At 40.9% G+C, this 22,235-nt stretch overlaps 2 long non-coding RNA genes across 2 annotated transcripts in view; one reads left to right on the forward strand and one right to left on the reverse strand.

Moving 5' to 3' along the window:
* The window catches only part of LOC148112966 (uncharacterized), a 28,945-nt gene extending 6,710 nt beyond the window's left edge, over window positions 1-22,235 (forward strand). Inside the window, exon 3 of the long non-coding RNA XR_015729034.1 lies at window positions 22,075-22,235. This is a non-coding gene — a long non-coding RNA (uncharacterized LOC148112966). The remainder of the gene's footprint in view (window positions 1-22,074) is intronic.
* Window positions 11,658-18,292, reverse strand: LOC148112967 (uncharacterized). Its single transcript, XR_015729029.1, has 2 exons — window positions 13,109-18,292; window positions 11,658-11,815 (listed from the first exon to the last, which is right to left on the reverse strand). It is a non-coding gene; the product is annotated as an uncharacterized LOC148112967 (long non-coding RNA).

Consider the following 22,235-nt stretch of genomic DNA (forward strand, 5'->3'; position numbering starts at 1 on the left):
CCATTTGGAAGCAGGAACAAATTCTATTCAGATGGATCTTTCCTGAAAATAAATAAATGTACACCTGTTTTTTTAAAAAATGAGATGCCTGGGATTCTTAGCCTTTTCTTTCTTTTAATAGCAAAAATGTGACACTGGAGGCTACGCATTTCTTTCTTCAGAGTCTTATTAATTCTGAATCATGAGAAGGAAGAAAGATAAAATGAGAAGAAGAGCTCAAAACCAATTGCTGTAAAAATTGATCTCTGCTAGAAATGGAGATGTAATTATTTGTTGAGACGGTGTGCCAAATCCTTTCAGCCGTTCCTTGAAAGTGGCTGGCCAGATAAAGAATTAGGTGTAATTCAAAAGCTGCAATATTTTAGGTCACTGTTGGGGTGAGAGGAAAGGGATCAATTTATAAATCCTTTCAATAATTCTGGCAAGTACTTTGGACTGAAAAATATAAGAATATTTTACTGGCACAGGATAAGGCTGGCGACAGATGCTCCAGTTCGACATTATTAAATTAAATTCCACATTGTAATAGATTAGAAGACTCATGGAGCAAGCATGCAAATGATCAAAGCAGATAAAGTTACCCACTTCCCTCTCCTTTTCAATATATGAAATCAACGGGCTTTGTGTGCCATGATAGAAATATGCATAAATAAACACACTCGCTTTAGCTTAATGAGACTTTCTGCAAAGTCATCTGGTTATAAGAATAACTGTGGGATCATTTCCATAACTTAACCATGAAAAATCAATCTATGCACCCTGTACATGAAACATTAGTGTCTTCTAAGATATTTCCACAGATATGGAAGATTCATATTATTTTGCCTGACAATAAAACTCATAACACATGGGCCGGCATTAGCTACAGTATATTCCCAGCGCTTTAAGTACCATGTAGCTTTTCCATGGGTGCATATGTAGGATTGAGATCTCTAGAACTACTTTCTTTTTCTTCCCAGAAAAAAAAAAAAAACTTAATAACTCACCCTGCTCATCACTTCTTTACCCTCCTACCATTGGGAAGGAGATATAGAAGTATAGCCAGCCACACAAACAGGCTGAAGAACAGTTTTTAATCCATGGGCTGTCAGACTCCTGAATGAGAAATAACATCATAACTACATAGTATGATGGACTGCAGGGCCGGCGCAACGTGTAACATGTTCACACTGGTGCAATAGGACTGGGTGTTTCGTTAATAGGATTTATTGGGTTAGGGATTTTCTGTCTTCACTGTGAGTTGTATTGTGTTGGGGGGGGTACACTGAGGGAGCTCCACCAATCTTATTGTACAGATGTTGTGCACTGACAATAAAGATTTAAATTATTAATTTGGGAGGGAATTTTATTTTTCTGGAAATAAAAGACTTGTTATCTTTAGCTAGAATTTCCAAGTGCCTTCATTTTCTCTTAGTGATAGAATCCTAATCTGATTGGCTACCCTGCATGATGATATCATTGTTTTCTCTGTGTGATCCCTGATGCTCACCTTTGTGGAACATCTGGAAAGGAAGCAGAAGTGCATAGAAATCAGAAAGAAAAATGGGAAAACAGCTGCATGGAGAAAGAACGGAAGATTCAAAGCCTGTTTTGCAAAGAATGTCCCTAGTCAATCTAAATCACTCCTTGCAGCTCAGATATGACTCCTGGGTCTGTACATCCCTGAAAGGTCTGTATTTAAGAAAAATATATCAGCAGTTGTGTTAAGCATGTCAGCAACATCCAAAGTCTAGGGCTTCAAGTTTTCTCATCTAGGGCCATGTGTTTTCCCCACTTCCTAAATGAAGAGTCAAAGTATAACATAAACATCACTTTGCAGAAACAACAGCTTTAATGCAATCTGACATAGGAGCATTTTTAATGCAGATGTTTAGTCATATTTAATTTCAAATGCTTTTTCACTGGATACATCTAGCATCATGCTAGAAAAGGCTGCCATTCATAGTCTGACTTTATACTAATCAAGAGAGGCTTGACAACTGCAAAAAATTATCACTTTACTGCAGCATTCTTACTGTATATATTGTTCTCATTGTGCCTTTGTGAGGGGCCAGTAGTTGTGCAAATAGAATTTAAGATGGATAGAGATTTCATCCAATAGGCCAAACCTCTTGTAGGTTTTATGGGTGAGATCTTTGATTTCCGTAGCAGGATATCTACTAGGTTGCTATCCTTGCTTGAGAATAGCTTTCTCCTCTCCTATTTCCCCCAATAATACTTTTTTATTTTTCAAGGATGCTATTCAAAGAGCTGGGATGTGTATGCATGACTTAATTTCGCGATAGGGAGATCTTCATCTTCTTGGAATGGAAATCTTTAGATCCAGAAGTTCCAGTGTTGGAGAAGTGAACATTTTTCAAAAATTCAGGGGTCAAATAACTGTTTAATGAAGAAAGCTGAGACTTTAGGGTTTCTGTCAACATCAGAGAGTTCCTGGGTGTGACCAAGGAAATCTTTGATAATGTCAAGAGTAGCCACCATCTCAAGTCAGGCTAAGAAATACAATCTTATAAAAGGCTCCCTAGATTTGGTCACAGCAAATCCAGATGGTGATCACCTTTGTAATCTGGGAGTTTGTGGGAATCTGCCATCCAATGTTCCAGGAAGAAAACCCTGAAAAGATCAATCTGTAACTGTGAGGAAGATAAGACACATATTTTGCAGGTGTGGGGTGCCATGTTTTTCTCAATTCAGTTCCTGGAAAAGATGAACTATTTCAATATAAATAGAAATAGCTCTCTATTCCCACTGACTATATGAGTAGTCTAATGAATTCTTGGCCTTATTCAACTCCGCATTTAGCAGAAACAGAGGAGACAGACTAATTGAGCACCATTTCCTCACCATGTACAGATTTAAAATTAAGCTGTATAATTAGGAAAATTAGCCCAGTCAGAGCCAGGCTGATATTTAGTCACAGATTGCCAAATCTTGGCCGTTCTCCTGAGGAGATCTTCATAAACTGAGATCTCAAAAGAGAAGGCTTCATTTTCCATTGGATACAATATTGGAATGATATCAGTTGGGCATTGAGGATTGTGGGTTGAACTATTTAATAGCAGCTGAGCCTACTGGGATCATAAAATGAAGGTCTGCAATAATAGAGGCCATATTGGAAGCGTAATCTTCAAGAGTCTTGGGAAATGATGCCTAAATGTTTGAATCGTTAGATAAGAGCCTTGGTAGTACAGTGGTCTAAGGCACCCTGTTATTAAGCTGGTTATTAAGACCAGATGCCTGCAATTACTGCAGGTTTGAATCTCGCCAAGGCTCAAGGTTGACTCAGCCTTCCATCCTTTCTAAGGTAGGTAAATTGAGGACCCAGTTGTGGGGGCAATAAGCTGACTTTGTATAAATATACAAAAGAATGAAGGCTATTGCTTAACGCATTGTAAGCCGCCCTGAGTCTCCGGAGAAGGGCGGCATATAAATCAAATTTTAAAAAAAAACTGCTTTGATCTTATGACTACCTATCTGCCAGTTATGGATTTCAGCCAGCTGGGCTGCCTTCCTTCCACTCTGAGTCCTAAGAGCAGGAGGGGAGGAAGAATGAAGGAGTTGTCCAACTAGGTGGACCAGACAGGAAACACAACCAGATAAGCTCATTCTACTTTATTGTAAGGCTACCTTAACAGAATCTTGTAATCCTGGAGATCTGTTATCTCCTTTATGCCTGAGAAATTAGGAAGTGTCTCTTCCTGAAATTCTCACCCCGCTCACTATCCAACTGCAGCCTCTGCTCCCTCTTACCTGACCTTCCCCAGGTCTATGGGTCTATGGAGGTTCTCAGTCACCTGAGGTCATGGTTGTCCCAAAGGTGCTTTTTCAAAAGGCCACTGGATTTTCTTTCTTCTTTCCCTGAAGATGTTTCACTTCTCATCCAAGAAGCTTCTTCAAAACTGCAGTGTCTCCCAAGGTCATTGCCGCACATCATTAATCCAATTCCAAAATTACTTCCCGGCTTTCCCTCCCATAGAAAATTGAGGGTTTTCTTCCAGTTTATTTCTTTGCAACCCCTGAGTGAATCCAGCACATTTTTGAATCCACTCTTTCTTTTGTTGGCTCATCCTTCCCACCACCAAATTTGGTCCCGCTCTGCTGATGATCAGGCCTGACAGCATCCCAAGCTCTTTCCCTCAATTTCCTTCAAATCTCTGGTTTGGTTGGAAAGAATTGTTAAAATTCTGGGAAAAGAGAACGATTTCCATGATTGTTTCCGAAGGAACAATGCATGGGTGTAGCCGTGAAGTCATCAAAAGTCAAGCTTGGCTCAAGCACATGGAAGAGACTAAATGTTTTGAAACCTCTATTAAAATGATATATTGGATTTGTTTGGGACAGGCTATGGTTTAGCCTGTAAAAATTGGTGTAGGCTACGCATTTACTGGGCTGAAGGGGGAACATTCCCCCCCCCCCAGCAATTAATGACTTAATGAATGTCAATTGTGAAGAGCAGCAAATAAACCACTTTGGGAATGCGCATGAGATTTTAGTTCCTGCTTTTGGAACTCTTATGCTGTAAAAAAGGGAACAAATCATCCATTCTAGTTGAGCAATTTGGATGTATATAAACAACATAAACTGGAGTGAGTCTTTGGCTCTGGACTAAAATGCAGCTTTTCAACTTTTGTTTTGGACTGAAATTCTGAAGATTTGTCCATAATAAATAAAGTTGACAAGGATGGAATTTTTGTCGCGTAAAACCAAAATCTTGAAGGATTTACGTGGTGTCAACTCACGGATAAGGCCTTTGCTAGCAGGAAAATTAGAGTGAAATATTTCCTATTGATATAGGCAAATCGATGTTACTGACCTGCCATCCTTTTCATATTAGATGCAGGTGATTCGTTTGCACAACGAAAATAGAAAGCAGAATTTTAAAGAGGAAATTTCTGGAGATGATGTGAAGTAGGCAGGCAGCAGGAAAATTTGAGGTATTTTGAAGGAAACTCTATGCATTCTTTGTCTCAAAAAACAGGTATTTATACACCAGAATGAAGCACTGAAGATTTGAATTTTTCATAAATTTGCACAGAACTAAAGAGTAACAAAGGGTAAGAGTAGAATATGTCTATGGTTTGAAGGAAAACATTATGTTTATATCTACTTAAATAGCTGCATTGTAGTAGATAATCTCTCTCTCTTGTGTATATATATATGTCTGTGTATATATGCATTATGTTTATACAGACATAGAGAGATAGAGATTGAGATACTGTTTTCTGACTGCTGGTTGGTGTTTATGGATATGCTCTGCTAGTCTTCTCCCTGTCTGTTCTACATAGTGGCCGTTACAAACCTTACATTGTATGTGGCAGAGAAAACTCTTCTTTCCTATTTTATTTATTTAAAAATGGTTCCTCTTTTCATAAGGCTCTCTTTATTTTCCTCTCCTCTCACTGCTTCTTCCAATACCAGCAGTTCCGCTTTCAAACAGCTCGTTCTATACTCCCTAACATATCCATATTTTATGCTGTCAATTATCCACCTGCAAGTGTTGACATTTTTCTTATATCTACGGTATTTTCAGCTTCGACATATCTCATTCTGTGGACCCAAGTTCCTCTTTTTTTTTTTTTTGGTCTCTGAACAGACGATAGAAAGCAGGAAGTTCACATTTTAAAAAAAAGAGAAGAATAAGCTTTAGCTGCATACAGAAGACAAGAAAGGGTTGGCTTAAAGACCAAACAGAGAACTTTGGAGATGAGAAAGAAGTGACATGGAATTCCATTATATATTATCAATTTCTGAGCTGTACTAAACAATTACAGAATAACAGACTTGGGAGGGATCTTTGAGGTCTTCTAGTCCAACTCCCTGCTCATGGAGGAAACCCTATACCATTTCAGACAAATGGCTGTCCAGTTTCTTCTTCCAAAGCTCCAGTGATGGAGCATCCACAACTTCTGGAGGCAAGCCCTTTCACTGGTTTATTCTCTTCACTGTCAGGAAATTTCTCCTTAGTTTCAGGTTGCTTCTCTCCATGATGAGTTGCCATCCATTCCTTCTTCTCTTGCCTTCAGGTGCTTTGGAAAATAAGTTGACTCCCTCTTCTTTGGGGCAGCCCCTCAGATACTGGAATACTGTTATCACGTCATCACTGGTCCTTTTCATTAAACTCAAACCATACCCAATTCCTGCTTTATTGTAAGGCTACGTTAACAGAATCTTGCAAGCTCTTCCTTTGTTTTAGTCTCCAGTCCAAGTTAGAGAATGCCGGATGCTACCAGGGATTAGGTATCCTTGGGCATCTTCAAGTAAATAAGTTTTCTTTCTTTCTTTTGAACCTGCCTGATGCTGATCCCTCTGTGTAGGTGATTAAGCAAGGAAATAACTCAAATTGAAACTGAATGGGCTTTGATTGGATATTCCAAGAAGAAGGGAGCTTACTGAAGGGATACAAGAATTTTTTTAAAAAAAAAAAAAAAACCCAAGAACCTTGAGTTGTCATTTGCTCATTCCGTCATGATATAATGGACGGAAAAAAATTCTTTAGGGAGCATTGCAAACGTTTTACAAGCTCTCCCTCTTCCTCCCAGCCCCCCCTTTTTTTAAAAAAAGCACAACCTCGTAATTTATAGCTCTCCTGAGTGAACCGTGCATGTCTCCCCTTGCCTTTGCTCTGCTCAGTTGTGGAAGCCAACACAAAGGGCCAGTTGAAGCTTGGAAAAATGACCCTCGCTGGCTGAACAAGAGCCCACAGAAGTCTCATACACGAGTGGTGTGCGGAGAAGTGACCCATCTCAGAGGTTACTCAAATGTTTGGAATTTGGGTAATGCTTCCTTTTCTTCTCCATTCCATAACTCGGTGGTCTGATTTCTCCATTGCAGAAAGGGGAACAGATTAGTAGATTTAAGCCATATCGGTCATCACCGCATCTGGTTCTGCTAATTGCTCTCCATGTGGAAGCCATTTGAACTGAACAGGGTGCAGCTCCAAAGCCGTGTTGTAGAGCAGATTGGCACAATGGGCTGCTTGTGGTTCTTAAGCGAGGTGTTTGTAGCCCAGTTCAAACAGGGAGTCTCTGTTCGGAAGTGTTCGGGACCCCCGAATTAGAGCAGCCAAGATAAACAACCCTTCCGCACTTCACCAGTGCATGTCATTTGGCTGTTTCAGGCCGTTAAATATATAAATGTTAGCTCAAGCCTAAATGGGCAGCAAATATTTACACTCCTTTGACTGCCTTGTGCGTTTATGGGGTATAATTTCGTATCAAATCTCAATGATCTGCATGACGGGGACTTTACTGGCCATACCTCCCCCCACCCCAAAGAACCCTATTTAGCTCAAAATGTGTTGCATTCCAGCTACTAATTCATATATTGTATACTCAATTTGCCAGTTCAGTCTATTGCTCAGCAATCCCAGTTGCTGAATGTGAGCTTCAGCAGGTTGCAATACTAGCTGGTCTTAGCTGGGCTTGGAAATTAGGCAGGGTCATTCTGAGGTTGGAAATGGAGTCCACTGAGAATTCACAGACTGTTAGCTAATTGGAAAGTCTTTAAAAAAAAAGATGAAAGAAATGGCAAACCACTTTCTTAGTGCTGGTGGGAAAACTAAATCATGAGTTGATCTGGTGAGTTTGCTGAACACAGAGTACCTAAATCCTTTGCCAACTGGATTCTGAGCAGAATTCAGAGTTTTAAACATATCGTATCATAGTCATTTGGAATAGGTTTGTCTAAAGCTATGAACCTCAGCCAACCCTTGAAGTGTGAATTCCCAAGGCTGGGGCACTGATGGTGTTACCTAACTTGGTAATGAAACGTCTACAAACACACACACACACACACACACAAACTCAAGTCCTTTTTTTAATATATCACTTTGAAGTGATTCACAATTTGTAGAATTTTTTCAGGTTGACATGGAAATGAATTATTGTGAAAGCAACTGCAATGGGCAACTTTTGCACCTCAAGACACATCATGGTTATTAACAAGAGAGTTGTAGATCTTGAGTCAACAGAGCATTCATTGAATGCAGTAATTGAATCAAAAAGGTTGATGAGCTGGTTAAATTAAAAATGATCCTAATTCATGATCGAAACTCTGTACTACCACAAATCAATTCCAGAAACATAGATCAGACGCAAATATTCGTATTGCACAGGGTTGAGCAATTTACAATATTTGCCTAATCAAAAAATTCCGCACTATATTTATAATGCATAGATGCCAAGTTTCAACTGCGACTCCTTCTAAACTAGCAATTAGGATAGATTCATGGGTTATGAATGCGGTTGGTTTCTCTTTTAATGTGATAGCCTTTAAATGAATCCAAATGCATGGATTTGAGAAATAATGGCTTTTAGGATTTTCAGAAGATACCAGATTTGGTTTCTCAAACTTAATAATTTACACAGCAACAGGCTGTTGAAACATACAATGTCATGCCGAATTGTCTCCAGAATTTGAAATTATGTACTTGAAAAAAAGTGAACCATCTATACGTAACCCAAATTTCTCCTTGGGATTGGTAACTGAAGTGGTCGCAAATGGCCATTCTGCAGCCAGCCCATTGGGTGAAATGTAAGTCAATAGTAATGATGCCAATTTCAGGATCTGAATTGATGAATTGTTCTTAGGGTGATTCAACCAAGATACCTCAGCCAAAAGGAGAAATGATGGTTCACTAACCATTTTCAGGGCCTGCTTTTCACACATTTTGCTAAGAACAATGAATTTTGTGGGTTCCTTGGTGCTCTCGGAGCTTAGTTGTTTTCTGGCAGGCATTTCATTACCCAGCTAAGTAACACCACGGTGTTAGGGATTGCACCAGAGAGGCTAAACTAATTTCATTGTATATACGATGTACAATGACAGTAAAGGCTAGACTATGCTACTACCATCAGTGCTGGAAGGGAGTGGGGTTGGCTCTCTATTGTACATAATGGTTTGCCGGTCAGTTGTGATGGCAGAGTTCTTGATGGTTGTCTCTTTTGAATGGTATGTAGAATTTATTTATTTATTTATTTTCTAGATCTCCCTCAAGGAGGGGTTGTGGACTGTACATAATATAACCGAGTATATTTATCTCTATGTGCCTGATGATGCCCAGTTTGTGTGAGCACCAGCCTTCCAGGAATTCTCTAGCCTTTTTGGGATTTGGCTTGGTCCAGGAGGCTCACCGTTGCCCAGTTGAAACTATGGTGAAGTCTGTCCATGAGTTTTGCAATGAAGGAGTTTTCATCTTCTCTTCTGACTGCTAAAATATCTACAGACCCCTCACATCCTGGACATAAACAGTTTTGACTTCTACCCTCAAAACGACGCTATAGGGCACTGCACGTCAGAACAACTAGACACAAAGACAGTTTTTCCCCCATGCCATCACTCTGCTAAGCAACTAATTCCCACAACACTGTCAAACTATCTAGAAAGTCAGTATGACCATCATTATTCTCATCTTCCCTATTACGTATCTCCTTCTCTTCTTATGACTATAACATGTTGCTTGTATCTTACGATTTAAATTGTTTAATTAGTATCGTAGTATGATTTATGTTGATTGCTTATTTAGTATCCATGACTATTGCTAAGTGTTGTATCTAATGTTTTATGATGAATGTATTTTTACAATTGATCTTTCACTATTGTTGTATGTACACTGAGAGCTTATGCACCGGAGACAAATTCCTTGTGTGTCTAGTCATACTTGGCCAATGAAGAATTCTAATTCTAATTGGTGTTTGTGGACGAGCTCTGTGAGTCTTCTGCCTCTTTGTGGCTGCTGCAGTCTTTACACTGTATGTGGTAGATCAGAGGTCCCCACTGTCAGGCCGTGAAAGCAGTGAGTGAACGCACACAACTCCATTTGTGTGAGTGTAGGGAGCGCGAGTCCCTCTCCCCCCCACACACTAGTCTGCAAAGGTGGAAAGATTGGAGGCTACTGTTGTAGATGACAATGAATTCTGGAGCGGTATCAGGGGTGTTATTCACTTACCTTCACTACTGGTTTGCAAATGTGAGCACGCGCTCACAATTGCGAACCGGTAGCACAAATGTGAGTGGTTCACTCACATTTGCGAACCACCTCTGCGCATGATCAGAGCATCAAAAACAGGACATGATGATGTCCAGGTGGGTGGGCGGAGCTCCCACAGCTGCCACTACCGGTTTGCCCGAACTGGATAGAATCGGCTGAATACCACCACCGGTATATATGTTTATGATTTACAGGAGGCTGTCCCTGGAGAGAACATCACACTCAATAGTCCATGGCATGGACTCTCAGATGAAAAGGAGTAGGGCTGCCCAAATCAGTTGTAAGCACTTGCCTACATGCTGCCTTCACCTGGAGGCAGACAAGATCACCTCTGGGCCTTAAGAACATTGAGAAGATGCCTTCCTGGTGAGCTTTCAGGGGTTTTGCAACAATTCTCAGAGCATCGCTAAGAAAATGTCACTGGACGTGGGAAGGTTACTCTTCACCTTCCTGGAAACAAAAACAGTGCTGCTAAGCGGGAAGTGAATGATGGTTTCAAAGTCTTTGGATGTTACCTGTGCAAAGGAGGTAGAATTCTACATCAGGAAGGTCAACAAGGAACCCTAAGAAACTCCGCTCTGATCCATAAAACTCACTTCACGTTGAATTCACTTAAAGAGCGAGTTCTCGGAGCGCTTGACCTGTGAATCTGAGCCTTCAGGAGGTGGAGAGCCATAGTGGAAATGAAATCTCTGCTAGCAAAGGATTAAAAGATCCCCCAAAGCAGGTTTACTGTAAATGTGGTCCAGCTTTTGTTCCTGGGTGCCCTCTGACCTTCTGCAGCACCGGGAGGGGAAAGGTCAGTGCAAACACCCTCACTCTGAAATTGTATCACGGTGCTCTTAACGTCCACTTTAATGGGCACTGAAAGGATCAAACTGGGAACTAGGAATTACCTCCTTAGTCATGTGACACCTCTCACCAGGTTTCTGACCCCGGCTTTATAGCTTTCATCAAGGCCTTCAATCCACTGAAATAGAATCCTTTTTTAAAATCTTCCCCTCTCTTATCTCCACAGACAGTTTCCTGATGAGCTTTGGGTCTCGGTTAGATCATGTGCGTCCCTCCCCTCCCAACGGACCTCCACAAAAGCCTTCGAAATGCATAGCCGTAACATCCCGCTCTTCAAACAAGATATAATTTTGCTCTCTTTGGGTGACATTTGCCTGCTGACGGAGCAATAAGAGCTAAGGAATGCAGCTCTGTAGGGCAACCAGGGTGAGGCATTTTACAGGAAGTTACTAACAGCTTATGAGAAGAGCAAAACAAACAGTCTTTGTGAAAATCTCTTCTTAATTTCTCTTTCGTTTCTCAAGGTGGAGGGAAAGAAGTACAGTTTGGAGAAGGAGAAAGAAAACTAGGAGGGGAAATATGGGGAAAAATCAGACTGATTGTTTTCTGATGGAGTGTCTAGAAAACTCCATACAAGAGGAAATGGAGAAGAATTGGGTGGGGGGAAAAGCTACCCCCAGAACTGAGGATTGTTCTACTGGATAGAAGCTCAGTGTATCCACAATATTAGTTGCAGATCCCACTTGCCTTTTTCGGTTGCCTTAAAGCTTTTTCAGAGAAGCTGTAAATAATTTGATTAAGTGGCAATCCAGTGGATGGTGTCATTTAACAGGGCCTGTTGACTTTGATATTTAAGCACTAAAGAACACAAAACCAGGCAAGGAATATCTTTATTAGGCTTAAGTGAATTTATCTCTTAAGTGAATTAGTGAACACTTTTAGGGAAGATTTAACGGTTTATCAGGCAACTCAATAGACTTTTGTCGATGCTGAAGCAGGAGGAGCAGAATCAGTTGGAATCAGGCAGCATCAAAACTGAAAAAAAATAAATAAATAAGAATTATTCCAAGGGTCTGGAAGTCAGCTCTGGAATTCTGGAGGTTGTAATCCCACACACATTGTTGAATGATGATAAGCTTTGAATGACAGAATCAGGGTGGCTTGAAATCATGGGTTTAATTTTGTCTTGGTTAAGAGCCAGCCTACCAGACTGAGTGGGAGACTTGGGTGCAAATCCTTTCTTCCCCACTGAAGTCCTTTGGATCTACTCTTAGCAAAATACGGTCAAATACAGACATTTCTTCACTTACGACCACAATGGAACCCAAAATTTCTGTTGTTAAGCGAGACAGTTGTTAACTGAGTTTTGCCCCTTTCTTGCCAAAGTTGTTAAGTTAATCACTGCAGGTGATAAGTTAGTAAATCGGTCGTTTAAGTGAATCTGGTTTCTCCAGGAACTTTTGCTTGTCAAAGTTGATCACATGATCTTGGGACATAGCAACGGTCATAAGTATGAACCAGTTGCCAAGCATCTGAATTTTGATCACATGGTTATGGGGATGCTTCAAACATCGTAACTCATAAGTCACTTTTTTCGTTGTAATTTTGAATGGTCACTAAATGAACTGTTGTAAATCAAGGATTATCTAAACTCTAAAAGTTTATAAAAACAAAGGAAATGGGACTGGCATGGGTTCCGCATATTACAACCTCCTTTGAAGGCGTTCCTCTTTTCTACCTGTACGTGGTCAGGAGGGATTCCTATCCACACGCAAACCCAAATGAATCTGAGGATTTTCTCATTTCCCTTTTTCAAGAATAGCCTGATTATGTTCCCTTGACCACAATCCCACCCTTTCTCTCCCCCTCCCCACTCCTCCCATGCAGGGACGAATTACTCACATTTTGAACAAACACATTATGTACTTGTCCGGTATTAACACCCAGGCAATCTTTCCTCCCACAAAGGTTTAAATTTCAGGGCAAAAATCTTACACGTTTTAATCGGACATAAGGTGGAAGGTTTTAAGGAGTCGTTGAAACACCCCTCAGATGTTCATCTGATAGCCTTGCAGAATATCAAAGCACAGCTGGCTCAGGTTTTGATCTAATTACTCAGCCTTTTTCCTTCCCCCTCTTTTCTTCTTCTTGAGAGCAGCGGAGGTCAGGTGGAGGGAACAGGCATACATCTTCTGGAACGGCACATAATACCATTCCGGCGTTACAAAGCCTGGCCCAAACACGCTCTTAAAATGATCCAGGCCAATGGATTGTTCTCGAAGAGCTCCCCGTTCATCAAGAAACCCGAGTGTCTCCCAGCGAGCTTACCTTACTTTCAAACGCAGGAAACAGCAGCCCCAAAGTCTTTGATCAGTTGCCACAGCTAATCTGGGCAGATCTGCGGTGATTTATGGACGTTGGCTGATGGTGAATGAAAGGAAGCCCACCACCAACCATGGAACTTGCTTAGCGTTCAGCAATTTATCTTGGTTTTGCGTTGCCAGATTTTCTGCTGTTCTGTTGAGCTGAATAGCTTTAAAAAAAAGCTTCCTTGTCTTTGGGCTTTTGTCCAAATCAGAGGAGTCTTCACTGTCTGGGTAACAACACCACAATTTTCATTCTCTACAGGAGAGTAAAGCTGAAAGGGCTTTGGCCCTTTTTCAGTTAGAAATAACAAAAGGGTTGTGTTGCAAAATATTAGCAATTTGCTCCCAAATGAATCAGACTAGAGCTGGAAGGGACCTTGGAGGTCTTCTAGTCCAGCCCACTGCTCAAGCAGGAGAACCTATTCCATTTCAGACAAGTGTCTGTCCAGCCTCTTCTTAAAAACTTCCAGTGTTGGAGCAGCCACAACTTCTGGTGGCAAGCAGTTCCACTGGTTAATTGTCCTCACTGTGAGGAAGTTTCTCCTCAGTTCCAGGTTGCTGATGTCAGCCTTGGACACTGATCATTGGGGGTCACATAAGCCTACAGATCCCCCATTTTGTTTTTCAAGTTGTAAAGAAAAGATAGAAGTGTGGGGAAGATTGCAGCTTCCTGATCCTCGAAGTGAACATCCACAGGGCTAGAGATCTTCTCTCGTCTCATGTCCATCCCAGGAGAGAGTAGAATGAGACAAATTATATCCTACAGTAATAGAGAGACCTACAAGACAGTTGTGAAGATTCCGTCCCTTGAAGCAGACTTCAAGGCTGCCCTCTTCATGAATACTATCTCTGCATGAACGAGGTCCAGAAAACTACCAAGTTTGCTCATAAACCATGTCTCTAAATAATCTGGCATCTCAGTTAAAAGATCCCCGTCTGCCCAAGATCCAGAACAACTTCTACAGGACAGAATAAAGTGCAATTATGCCAGATAACCCCTAATATGGGACATGGGATTTTTTTTTCTATATAGTTTCTAACCATTAAGTTTGGCAGCCCATGAAACTGAGTTCAGTGGTCTCGTCTGGGACTGATTAAATGTTTCATGACTGCCATCCCTTCTGCCATGTCAGGCAAGACCAAGCCAGATGGGCTTGTGGTTCATGAGATCAAGGAAGTAACTAGTTGTTAGTCCTACCAAAGGATATATGGAAGGATAAAGCTTTGCTGTCAAATGCCCTAAATCTGTTTTTCCTTGCGAGTGCCAGTTTCAGTTTGCTGACTTGGCAGGGAGCTGAGCTGACAGAACCTCCTCTTGAAATGTAGAAATGAAAGGAGTGCAATATTTAAAGCAATTCCAAGAAAGCAAGTCTCCATTTGCTCTCTGTTTGCTGAGGGCCCTTTCCAGCTGCCGAACAAAATTGCCACAGACCCATCCTTGAGCCAGTGGACAACTATCCATGCATGAGATCCACTCTCCTGATGATTGATCCCTCTCTTGCCTCCCTCCCCAGTCTTTGCAGGAACCGACAGGGGGTAACAAAACCTAGGAGTTTTTTCATTTTTGGGTGGGGAGAGGGGCTGGTGTCAGAGAGAGTGGTGTCAGAAGAAGGGAGAAAATGCTGCTTAAATATTATCACAGAGAGTGAAGACTTAATTCTTTGATTTATTCTCTGGTTGAGGGTGAAATAGAAACCACTTTGTGGGACAAGGATGGGAAATAAGGATGGTTAGGGGATATCTGTGTCCTGGCTCTGTAACCGGGTGCAAAGGCCCTGAATCTGTTTTCAGAAACTGCAATTCCAAGTGAAGAGAACTTGATGTTCCTTTCTGGTTCTTTGGAGGTGGTCAGAACCGGTTTGGGTGGCTTTTTTAATATATCGACTTATCTAAATTGCACTTCCTGGAGTAATATGTAAATCGGTTCTCAGTGCTCAAAAAAGCACTTGGGGAAAAATGGAGAGATAAGATGATGCCAACCTACCATTTCTTACTACAAAAAGGAGTGGAAAACCTGTAATGCACCCACTGGGGACAGAATAAGCCATAACCTTCGGGCGGAACTTGTTTCTTTTTCTGGCTTAAATCAACCTGCCGTGCAGCCTAGTTCTCTCCCCAAAGAGCACTAACCTTGTTTTTAAATAAATGTCTGGTGCTCTTTGAAGAATGCTGAACATGTTTATAAGAAGCCCCCAGAAGAACTCCTGGCTGTTCCATCCAACTTCATGGACTACAGTACACATTGCCTTGGAAACTCAGAACAAAGTTTTGAGACCAATTAAAAAATAACATGATTAAATAAATACTAGCAATAATATTTAATGTTTGTGTAAAGCATAAATAGTTTATAGTCAGCAGTTGGGGAAATGTGGAAGGGAAGAGGAGAATGTGCCTCTAGAAAGTTTTCGCAGTTTATGCGAAAGTTTTTTGTTTATGGTAAATCCTTGTTTCTCTTTTAATCTCTGTCTAATACAAACTCCTTTCCCTCTCTATTTAACTATTCCAACAAGAAAGAAAGGAACAAGAAAGATACAAGTGTTGCTCAGGCCTTGTGTAGGGAGAGAGAGAGACCTCAGGTGAAGCCAGGTCTAGTGTCTCCTGCAGCTCAAATCAAAATTGCCATGGAGCCTCGTGACCTGTGACGAGATGAAAGGAAGTGTGTGCTCATTGGTCTCTGAAGTACCGAGCATCTCACCCATGACCTTATCAATATTCATATTGTCAACAAAGTGGCTAGATCAAACCCCTGGCCAAGACATGTGTTGGGAAAAGAAGGAAAACCTACTCTGGAAGTCCCAACGGTGCTTTTCCAAAAGGCAACGGGACTTTCTTGGTTTCTTTTCTTTGAAAAGAAGCAGTTTAGAACTGGAGAAGCTTCTTGGATGAGAAGCGAAATGTTTTCAAGGAAAAAAGAACCAAGAAAGTCCAGTTGCCTTTTGGAAAAGAATCTTTGGGGCAACCATGACCTGGAAGACTGAGAAGCTCCAGAGACATTTATTCTAAAAGAGCTAACCTAACTTTAAGTTGTATTAGCTCTTGGCTGGGGATGAGATAAAGTACCCAGTTTGATGAGGGTGTGGCATAAGAAAAGGGTTATGGGGGCACAGTGGTGCCATGGTTAAGGTAGGACTCAAAGATTAATCTTACCCTTCCTCGATCTGTCCCAGACTGGACTTCAAGGCTGGTGAACAGACCCTGGACAGATGGCCAAACGTCCCTATTTATTCGAGGGCTCCAATCACACGGGAAAAAGCCCACAAGGTTTTTCACCACAATGAAAGAAAGAAAGGAGTTCTCCAAATGTGGCTTCTCTTCTATGAATAAAGTTTTGTGTAGCTCTTTCCTCCAGTGGGCCCTTTGACTCTGAAGCTCTTCTTTCTTATTTTATCACAGCTGCGTTTGTAGATGAAACGGTCGCTCTTTGTCCCAGGACAGGCCAAAGGTCTGGGGTTCTTCTTACCACCTCTGGGCAACGGTCTCTTTTGAGAAGTAGCCACAAGCCAGCCTTGTTCGTTTTAATTAAAGAAGACCAAATCCCTGTGATCTGGAGCAAAGGGTAAACATCTATCCTGTCGATTGCTAAGTCCGTGTCCTTATTTGGTAGATGGGCCTAGCTAGAAAGGAACTTTCCACAGAATCAAAGATGGACCACAGAAGCCCAATTGTTAGGTGGGTGGAGAAGAAGAAGAAGAAACGGAAGCAATAGCAACAAGAGAAGAAATGCTTGTAGATTAGGCCTCAGTCTGTAACAGAAAAAGGCCAGAAATAATAAAGAGGATGGATACAAGTTTTTTTTTTTCTTCCTTATCAGGTCCCAGATTTATCAGGTTTTAGACTTGATAGAGTTTAAGATTAAGCTCCATCTGGGACAAGAACAAAATCTTGGGGAAAGTTGCCATCAATTACAGTTCTCCCTTTTTCTTCCATATTTCATCAGGTTACATACGATAGATAAGCATCACTTCATCTGACTTTACTCTGACCGATGAGGGAACGAACTCAGTCCCACTGGAAACATAAACATTTGTTTTCATGCTTCCTTTCATATTTTCCAGATAAAGCATTTTTGGGTGGATATATGTGGCTGAGTTTATTGAAGAAAAGTTCTAGCAGGGTGAGGCTATTTGCAGAAAGCAGGAATGCTTCCAAGCAGATACGAGAGACAGAAACGGTGATACAACCAAATGCATATTGGGTGAATTCTTTTAACTTGCTTCACGCATAGAATAATAGAGATGGAAGGAGCCTTGGAGATCTTCTAGTCCAACCCATTGCTTGAGCAGGAGACCCTACCATTTCGGACAAGTGGCTGTCCAGTCTCTACTTAAAAAGCCTCCAGTGATGGAGCACCCACAACTTATGAAGACAAGTCATTCCACTGATTAATTGTCCTCACTGTTAGGAAGTTTCTCCTTAGTTCCAGGTTGCTTCTCTCCTTGATGAGTTTCCATCCATTGCTTTTTGTCTTTCCTTCTGGTGCTTTGTAAAATAAGTGGACCCCCTCTTCTTCATAGTAGCCCCTCAAATACTGGAAGACGGCTATCACATCTCCCCTAGTCCTTCTTTTCATTGAACAAGACACACTCAATTCCTGCAACTGTTCTTTATGGTTTAGCCTCCAGTCCTTTAATTGTTCTTTGCTTAATATTCTTTGCTTCTTCCACTCAGTGTTTCGAATAGGCAGAAATGAAGATAATCATCCGGCCAATTTTCAAATTGCTTTTGAGGAATGGTGAGTGGAAACGCTGTGGGTCTGGAACCAACCCACAAAGATACATATTTAACTCGAAATGGGGAGAAGCAGTAAGAATCATCCAGTAGTAATTAGCATTTAGCTGAAGGTTTGGAGTGGAAAGTTCATGGAGGAAATATTGCAACCAGTAACTGTTTTTGTTTAAAGAGCCTTTTCTGCCAACTTCTTTGCTTTTCTGAATGAAAACTTATAGTTATGTGGTCTGCAGTCAGCAGGCGGTTTTACCATAATGGCAAAGATATAAACAATACAGATATTTAAGCACAAGATTGGTAAGCTTTTCCTTCGTGCTGGGGGTGTCATCTGTTTTGCTTTAGAGAAAAAAGGACCCTCCTTTGGATGAGCTGTCAGTGGATAGTCCGATATTCATAGGGCTATCTTTCCTCTGCGCATCCTTAAAGATAGTAAATCCTGGAGGAGAGAATATGAAATAGCCCATCAACAATTAGCAACAGCTGGATTCCAGATGGGGAATCCACTGACACCACCTTCTCCACTGCAATGAGATGTAGTGCATTAATATTATGGTGGCCATTCATGTAGCTGCTTCTGTAAAGATGCACACAGTTTCTGAAAAGTCCTGTCATCCCTTGTCTTGGTTGCCTGTTCTGGATTTAAGCTCACCTGGCATTATGGAAAGGAACCCAGCTAAATGATACAGAATAACAGAGTTGGAAGGTACCTTAGAGGTCTTCTAGTCCAACCCCTTGCTCAGATGGGAAACCTTATACCATTTTAGCTCAAATGGTCATCCAATTTCTTCTTGAAAACCTCCATTGATGGAGCATTCACAACTTCTGGAGGCAAGCTGTTCCACTGGTTAATTGTTCTCACCATCTGGAAATTTCTCCTTAGTTCTAAGGTTGCATCTCTCCTTAATTAGTTTCCATCCATTGCTTCTTGTCCTGCCCTCAGGTGCTTTGGAGAACAGGTTGACCCCCTCTTCTTTGGGGCAGCCCCTCAGATATTGGAACACTGCTATCATGTCACCCTCAGTCCTTCTTTTCACTAGACTAGACATACCTAATTCCAGCAACTGTTTTTTATATGCTTTAGCTTCCAGTCTCCGAATCATCTTTGTTGCTCTTCTCTGCACTTTTTCTAGAGTCTCAACTTCTTCTTTTATATATATCTGTGGTCTGCAGGTGGCTTTAGTTGATCTTGGAGAAACTGAACAGAGTCCAAACAAGGTTATATTTGGATAGGAGACAACCAGAACTGTTGAAGTTGTAGGATAGACAATTAAAAGAAACTTACCCAAGAAGGCAACAATCCATCCTTGATGGATGTGTCTGGTGAAGGCACCCAAAGTCAAGTATGACTAAGGAGAGAGTTAACATGTTTATGTAAAGAAACACAACACAGTCACTTCTTTACAGACATGCTGAGCAAAGGGTAGATTTTTTCCCAGGCTTTAGGAGAAAAAGCATCACCCTTTCAGGGGCTGAAATAGATGGTAGTTTATATGTGAGTAGAAACTATCCTGGCATCTCAGGGTCTGGGGGTCAGGAATCCTGTTTACTACACCACTGTTACTGTAAAAGAGTCGTGTTTAACCCCAAGTTGGGAGAAGGAGTAAGAATCATCCAATACAGGGTCTCCAACCTTGGCAACTTTAAGACTTGTGGACTTCAACTCCCACAGCAAAGCTGGCTGAGGAATTCTGGGAGTTGAAGTCCACAAGTCTTCACAAGTTGCCAAGGTTGGAGACTCCCTGATCCAATAGGAATGAGAGTCAATACTTTTTGTTTTTGTTTTCTCTAAAGTGAAAAGGGAACTTATATGTTTGAGTGCTAAATGTATCACCCATTTCCTGTCTCTTCCTTCTGGCTTAAAAGAGGAATCGACATCTATTGGATTTGTCTCCTATTCATTTTCTTCCTTTCCCAATTCAAGGATTATTGAACCTGGAGGATTTTTCCCCTTCCATCTGAAATTTGGAAATTCTTGCCAAACTGTAGCCTAAGGAGGCTGCCCAGGGCATTATTGCGTTGTATGATGAATAGTGAGCATCTATGTGAGGAAATATTATAAATATGCAATAATTATTTGTCAGGGCAATGTCCTTTTTAATGCTGATGAAGTTCAAATAAAGTAAAATAACACAGACAAATTCTTTCTGCCTTTTAAAAAAAGTAACCAAGAATAAATCAGCCACATTGTGAGCAGCTGTTGATATATAAATTGGTCTGGATTCAAAGCATCGTCTGGATTCCAGGCATTGTTTGGGACAGGAGCACCTGATATAGTCTTAGTGAAACTAATAGCCAGTTATTATAATGCCAACCCTGGTGGAAGCTCCATAGGTTTCAGTGGGGCTCTGTCCTATTGTAGAGTTGCAATGAACGTAGTGATGGAACGAATCTGGTACTCAGAGCAAATGTAAAATAACGGGTCAGGGATGGCTTGACTTGCTAATATTTATTTTAATTTTATTTATTTATTTATTTAAAAGATTTATATGGCCACCCATCTTAAGCGACTCTGAGTGGCTTAAGACAAACTCTGGTACGGTGTTATGAATGCTAGAAATAAGATTGGACTGCTATTTTGTGCCTTCCTTGCTAGATTATTATTTGAAAATTTTTTCTACTTACAAATTCTGTATATATCTAAGATAATAAGAGAAGGAAGATGCAGGATGACCCATAGACTTAGAAAATACAGTAAGCCAAAAATGAATAGTTTTTTATTCGCTTAATTCTACCAGGTCTCTAAGTCCTATAAATACAAGTATACACAACACCTTTGATTGGCAGATCTATCATCCAATCATCACAATTGCATCATTCTGCAGCTTGCGCATCTCTTCTATAAGCAATTCCCTTGAACCATTGTCCTCTACACTTTTGCTGTGTAACCAACTAGATGGATAAAGAGATGATAGATAGCTAGATAGCTGTTCAGTCAGTAAAGTAATTTCATTCGTAAAATGAATGAACATTTCTTGGAATATACATACATTAAAGGAGATACAGTATGTGTGTGTGTGTGTGTGTGTGTGCAAGATAGATAGATGATAGCTAGCTAGCTAGCTAGATAAATAGATGGATGATATAGATCAGGAGTGTCAAACTCAGGTCATCACAGCGTTATCATGTGATGTATTGTGACTCTTTTTTCCCTTTGCTAACCTGGGTGTGGGCGTGGCCAGCACATGATGCATCCGGCCCATGGGCTGTGAGTTTGACACCCCTGATATAGACAGACAGACAGACAGACAGACAGACAGACAGACAGACAGACGGACGGACGGACGGACGGACGGGTGGATAGACAGACAGATGGACGGATGGGCGGACAGGCAGACGGATGGATGGATGGATGGATGGATGGATGGATGGATGGATGGACAGACGGACGGATGGACGGACAGGCAGACAGATGGATGGATGGATGGATGGATGGATGGGTAGATGGATGGATAATGTTTGGTGAATAATGTTTCCAATGTGTTCGAAAGAAGGAGTCTGGCAGATTGGCTTCCCATGGAGACCTTCTCTTGACTGCCTCTGAAAGAAAAGAAAATGTTGAGATAAATATCAGCCAGCCATGGATGAAGCTCTTTGCCAGAGGTTCCAAAATGCTTTTAACGTTCCCTCAGACTCCCTCGTCTGTCATATAATATGGTTGACTTTTTCTCAGCGCTCCAGTTTGGGCAGCCCAGATGGTATGTTAAATGCCTTTGGAAGGCATCATGAGTTTATGAAAACATGGAGGAAAAGGCTGTTGGCTTTACAACTCTTTGGATATGTTTTTCCAACTGCTCAGGTTAAAGATAAAGAACAGGCGTGCAAGCAAGATTCACTTGAGCCTAATTTGGGGCTATGCAAAGTATCCCACTTAACTTTAACTTTATTCATTTGTGGCTAGAGGGCCCCCAAAAGAGCAGAAAGGCAGGTATGAAACAAAGTCATTTTCATGAACTAAAATGGGGAAGAGAAAATTAAAAGTCAAATTTTTGATCCAACTTTCATTTTAATGCTGCTGATTTCAGTTTTGATTTTAATTGCATTAATTTTTACAGTTCTATCTTTCATTTGATGTTTTTTTAAATTTTTGTAAGTGGCTTTAAGTGTTTATACAAAGAGAGAGATGTGATGTCTGCTTAGTAAGAAAAATAAAGTAAAGGTATACACGTCATCACATTTCAACAGAATGCTATATATTTGCAGGAGCAAAAGGAAAGAAAGAAGAAGAAAGAAAGAAAGAAAGAAAGAAAGAGAAAGAAAGAAAGAAAGAAAGAAAGAAAGAAAGAAAGAAAGAAAGAGGAAAAAATGAAAGAAAAGAAAAGAAAGAGAGTTCCTGAGGTTTGGGGTATGGCTTGTAAGCAGAT

This window comes from Pantherophis guttatus, chromosome 7, assembly GCF_059756535.1.
Source record: "Pantherophis guttatus breed Tessera chromosome 7, ASM5975653v1, whole genome shotgun sequence".
Lineage (NCBI taxonomy): Eukaryota > Metazoa > Chordata > Lepidosauria > Squamata > Colubridae > Pantherophis > Pantherophis guttatus.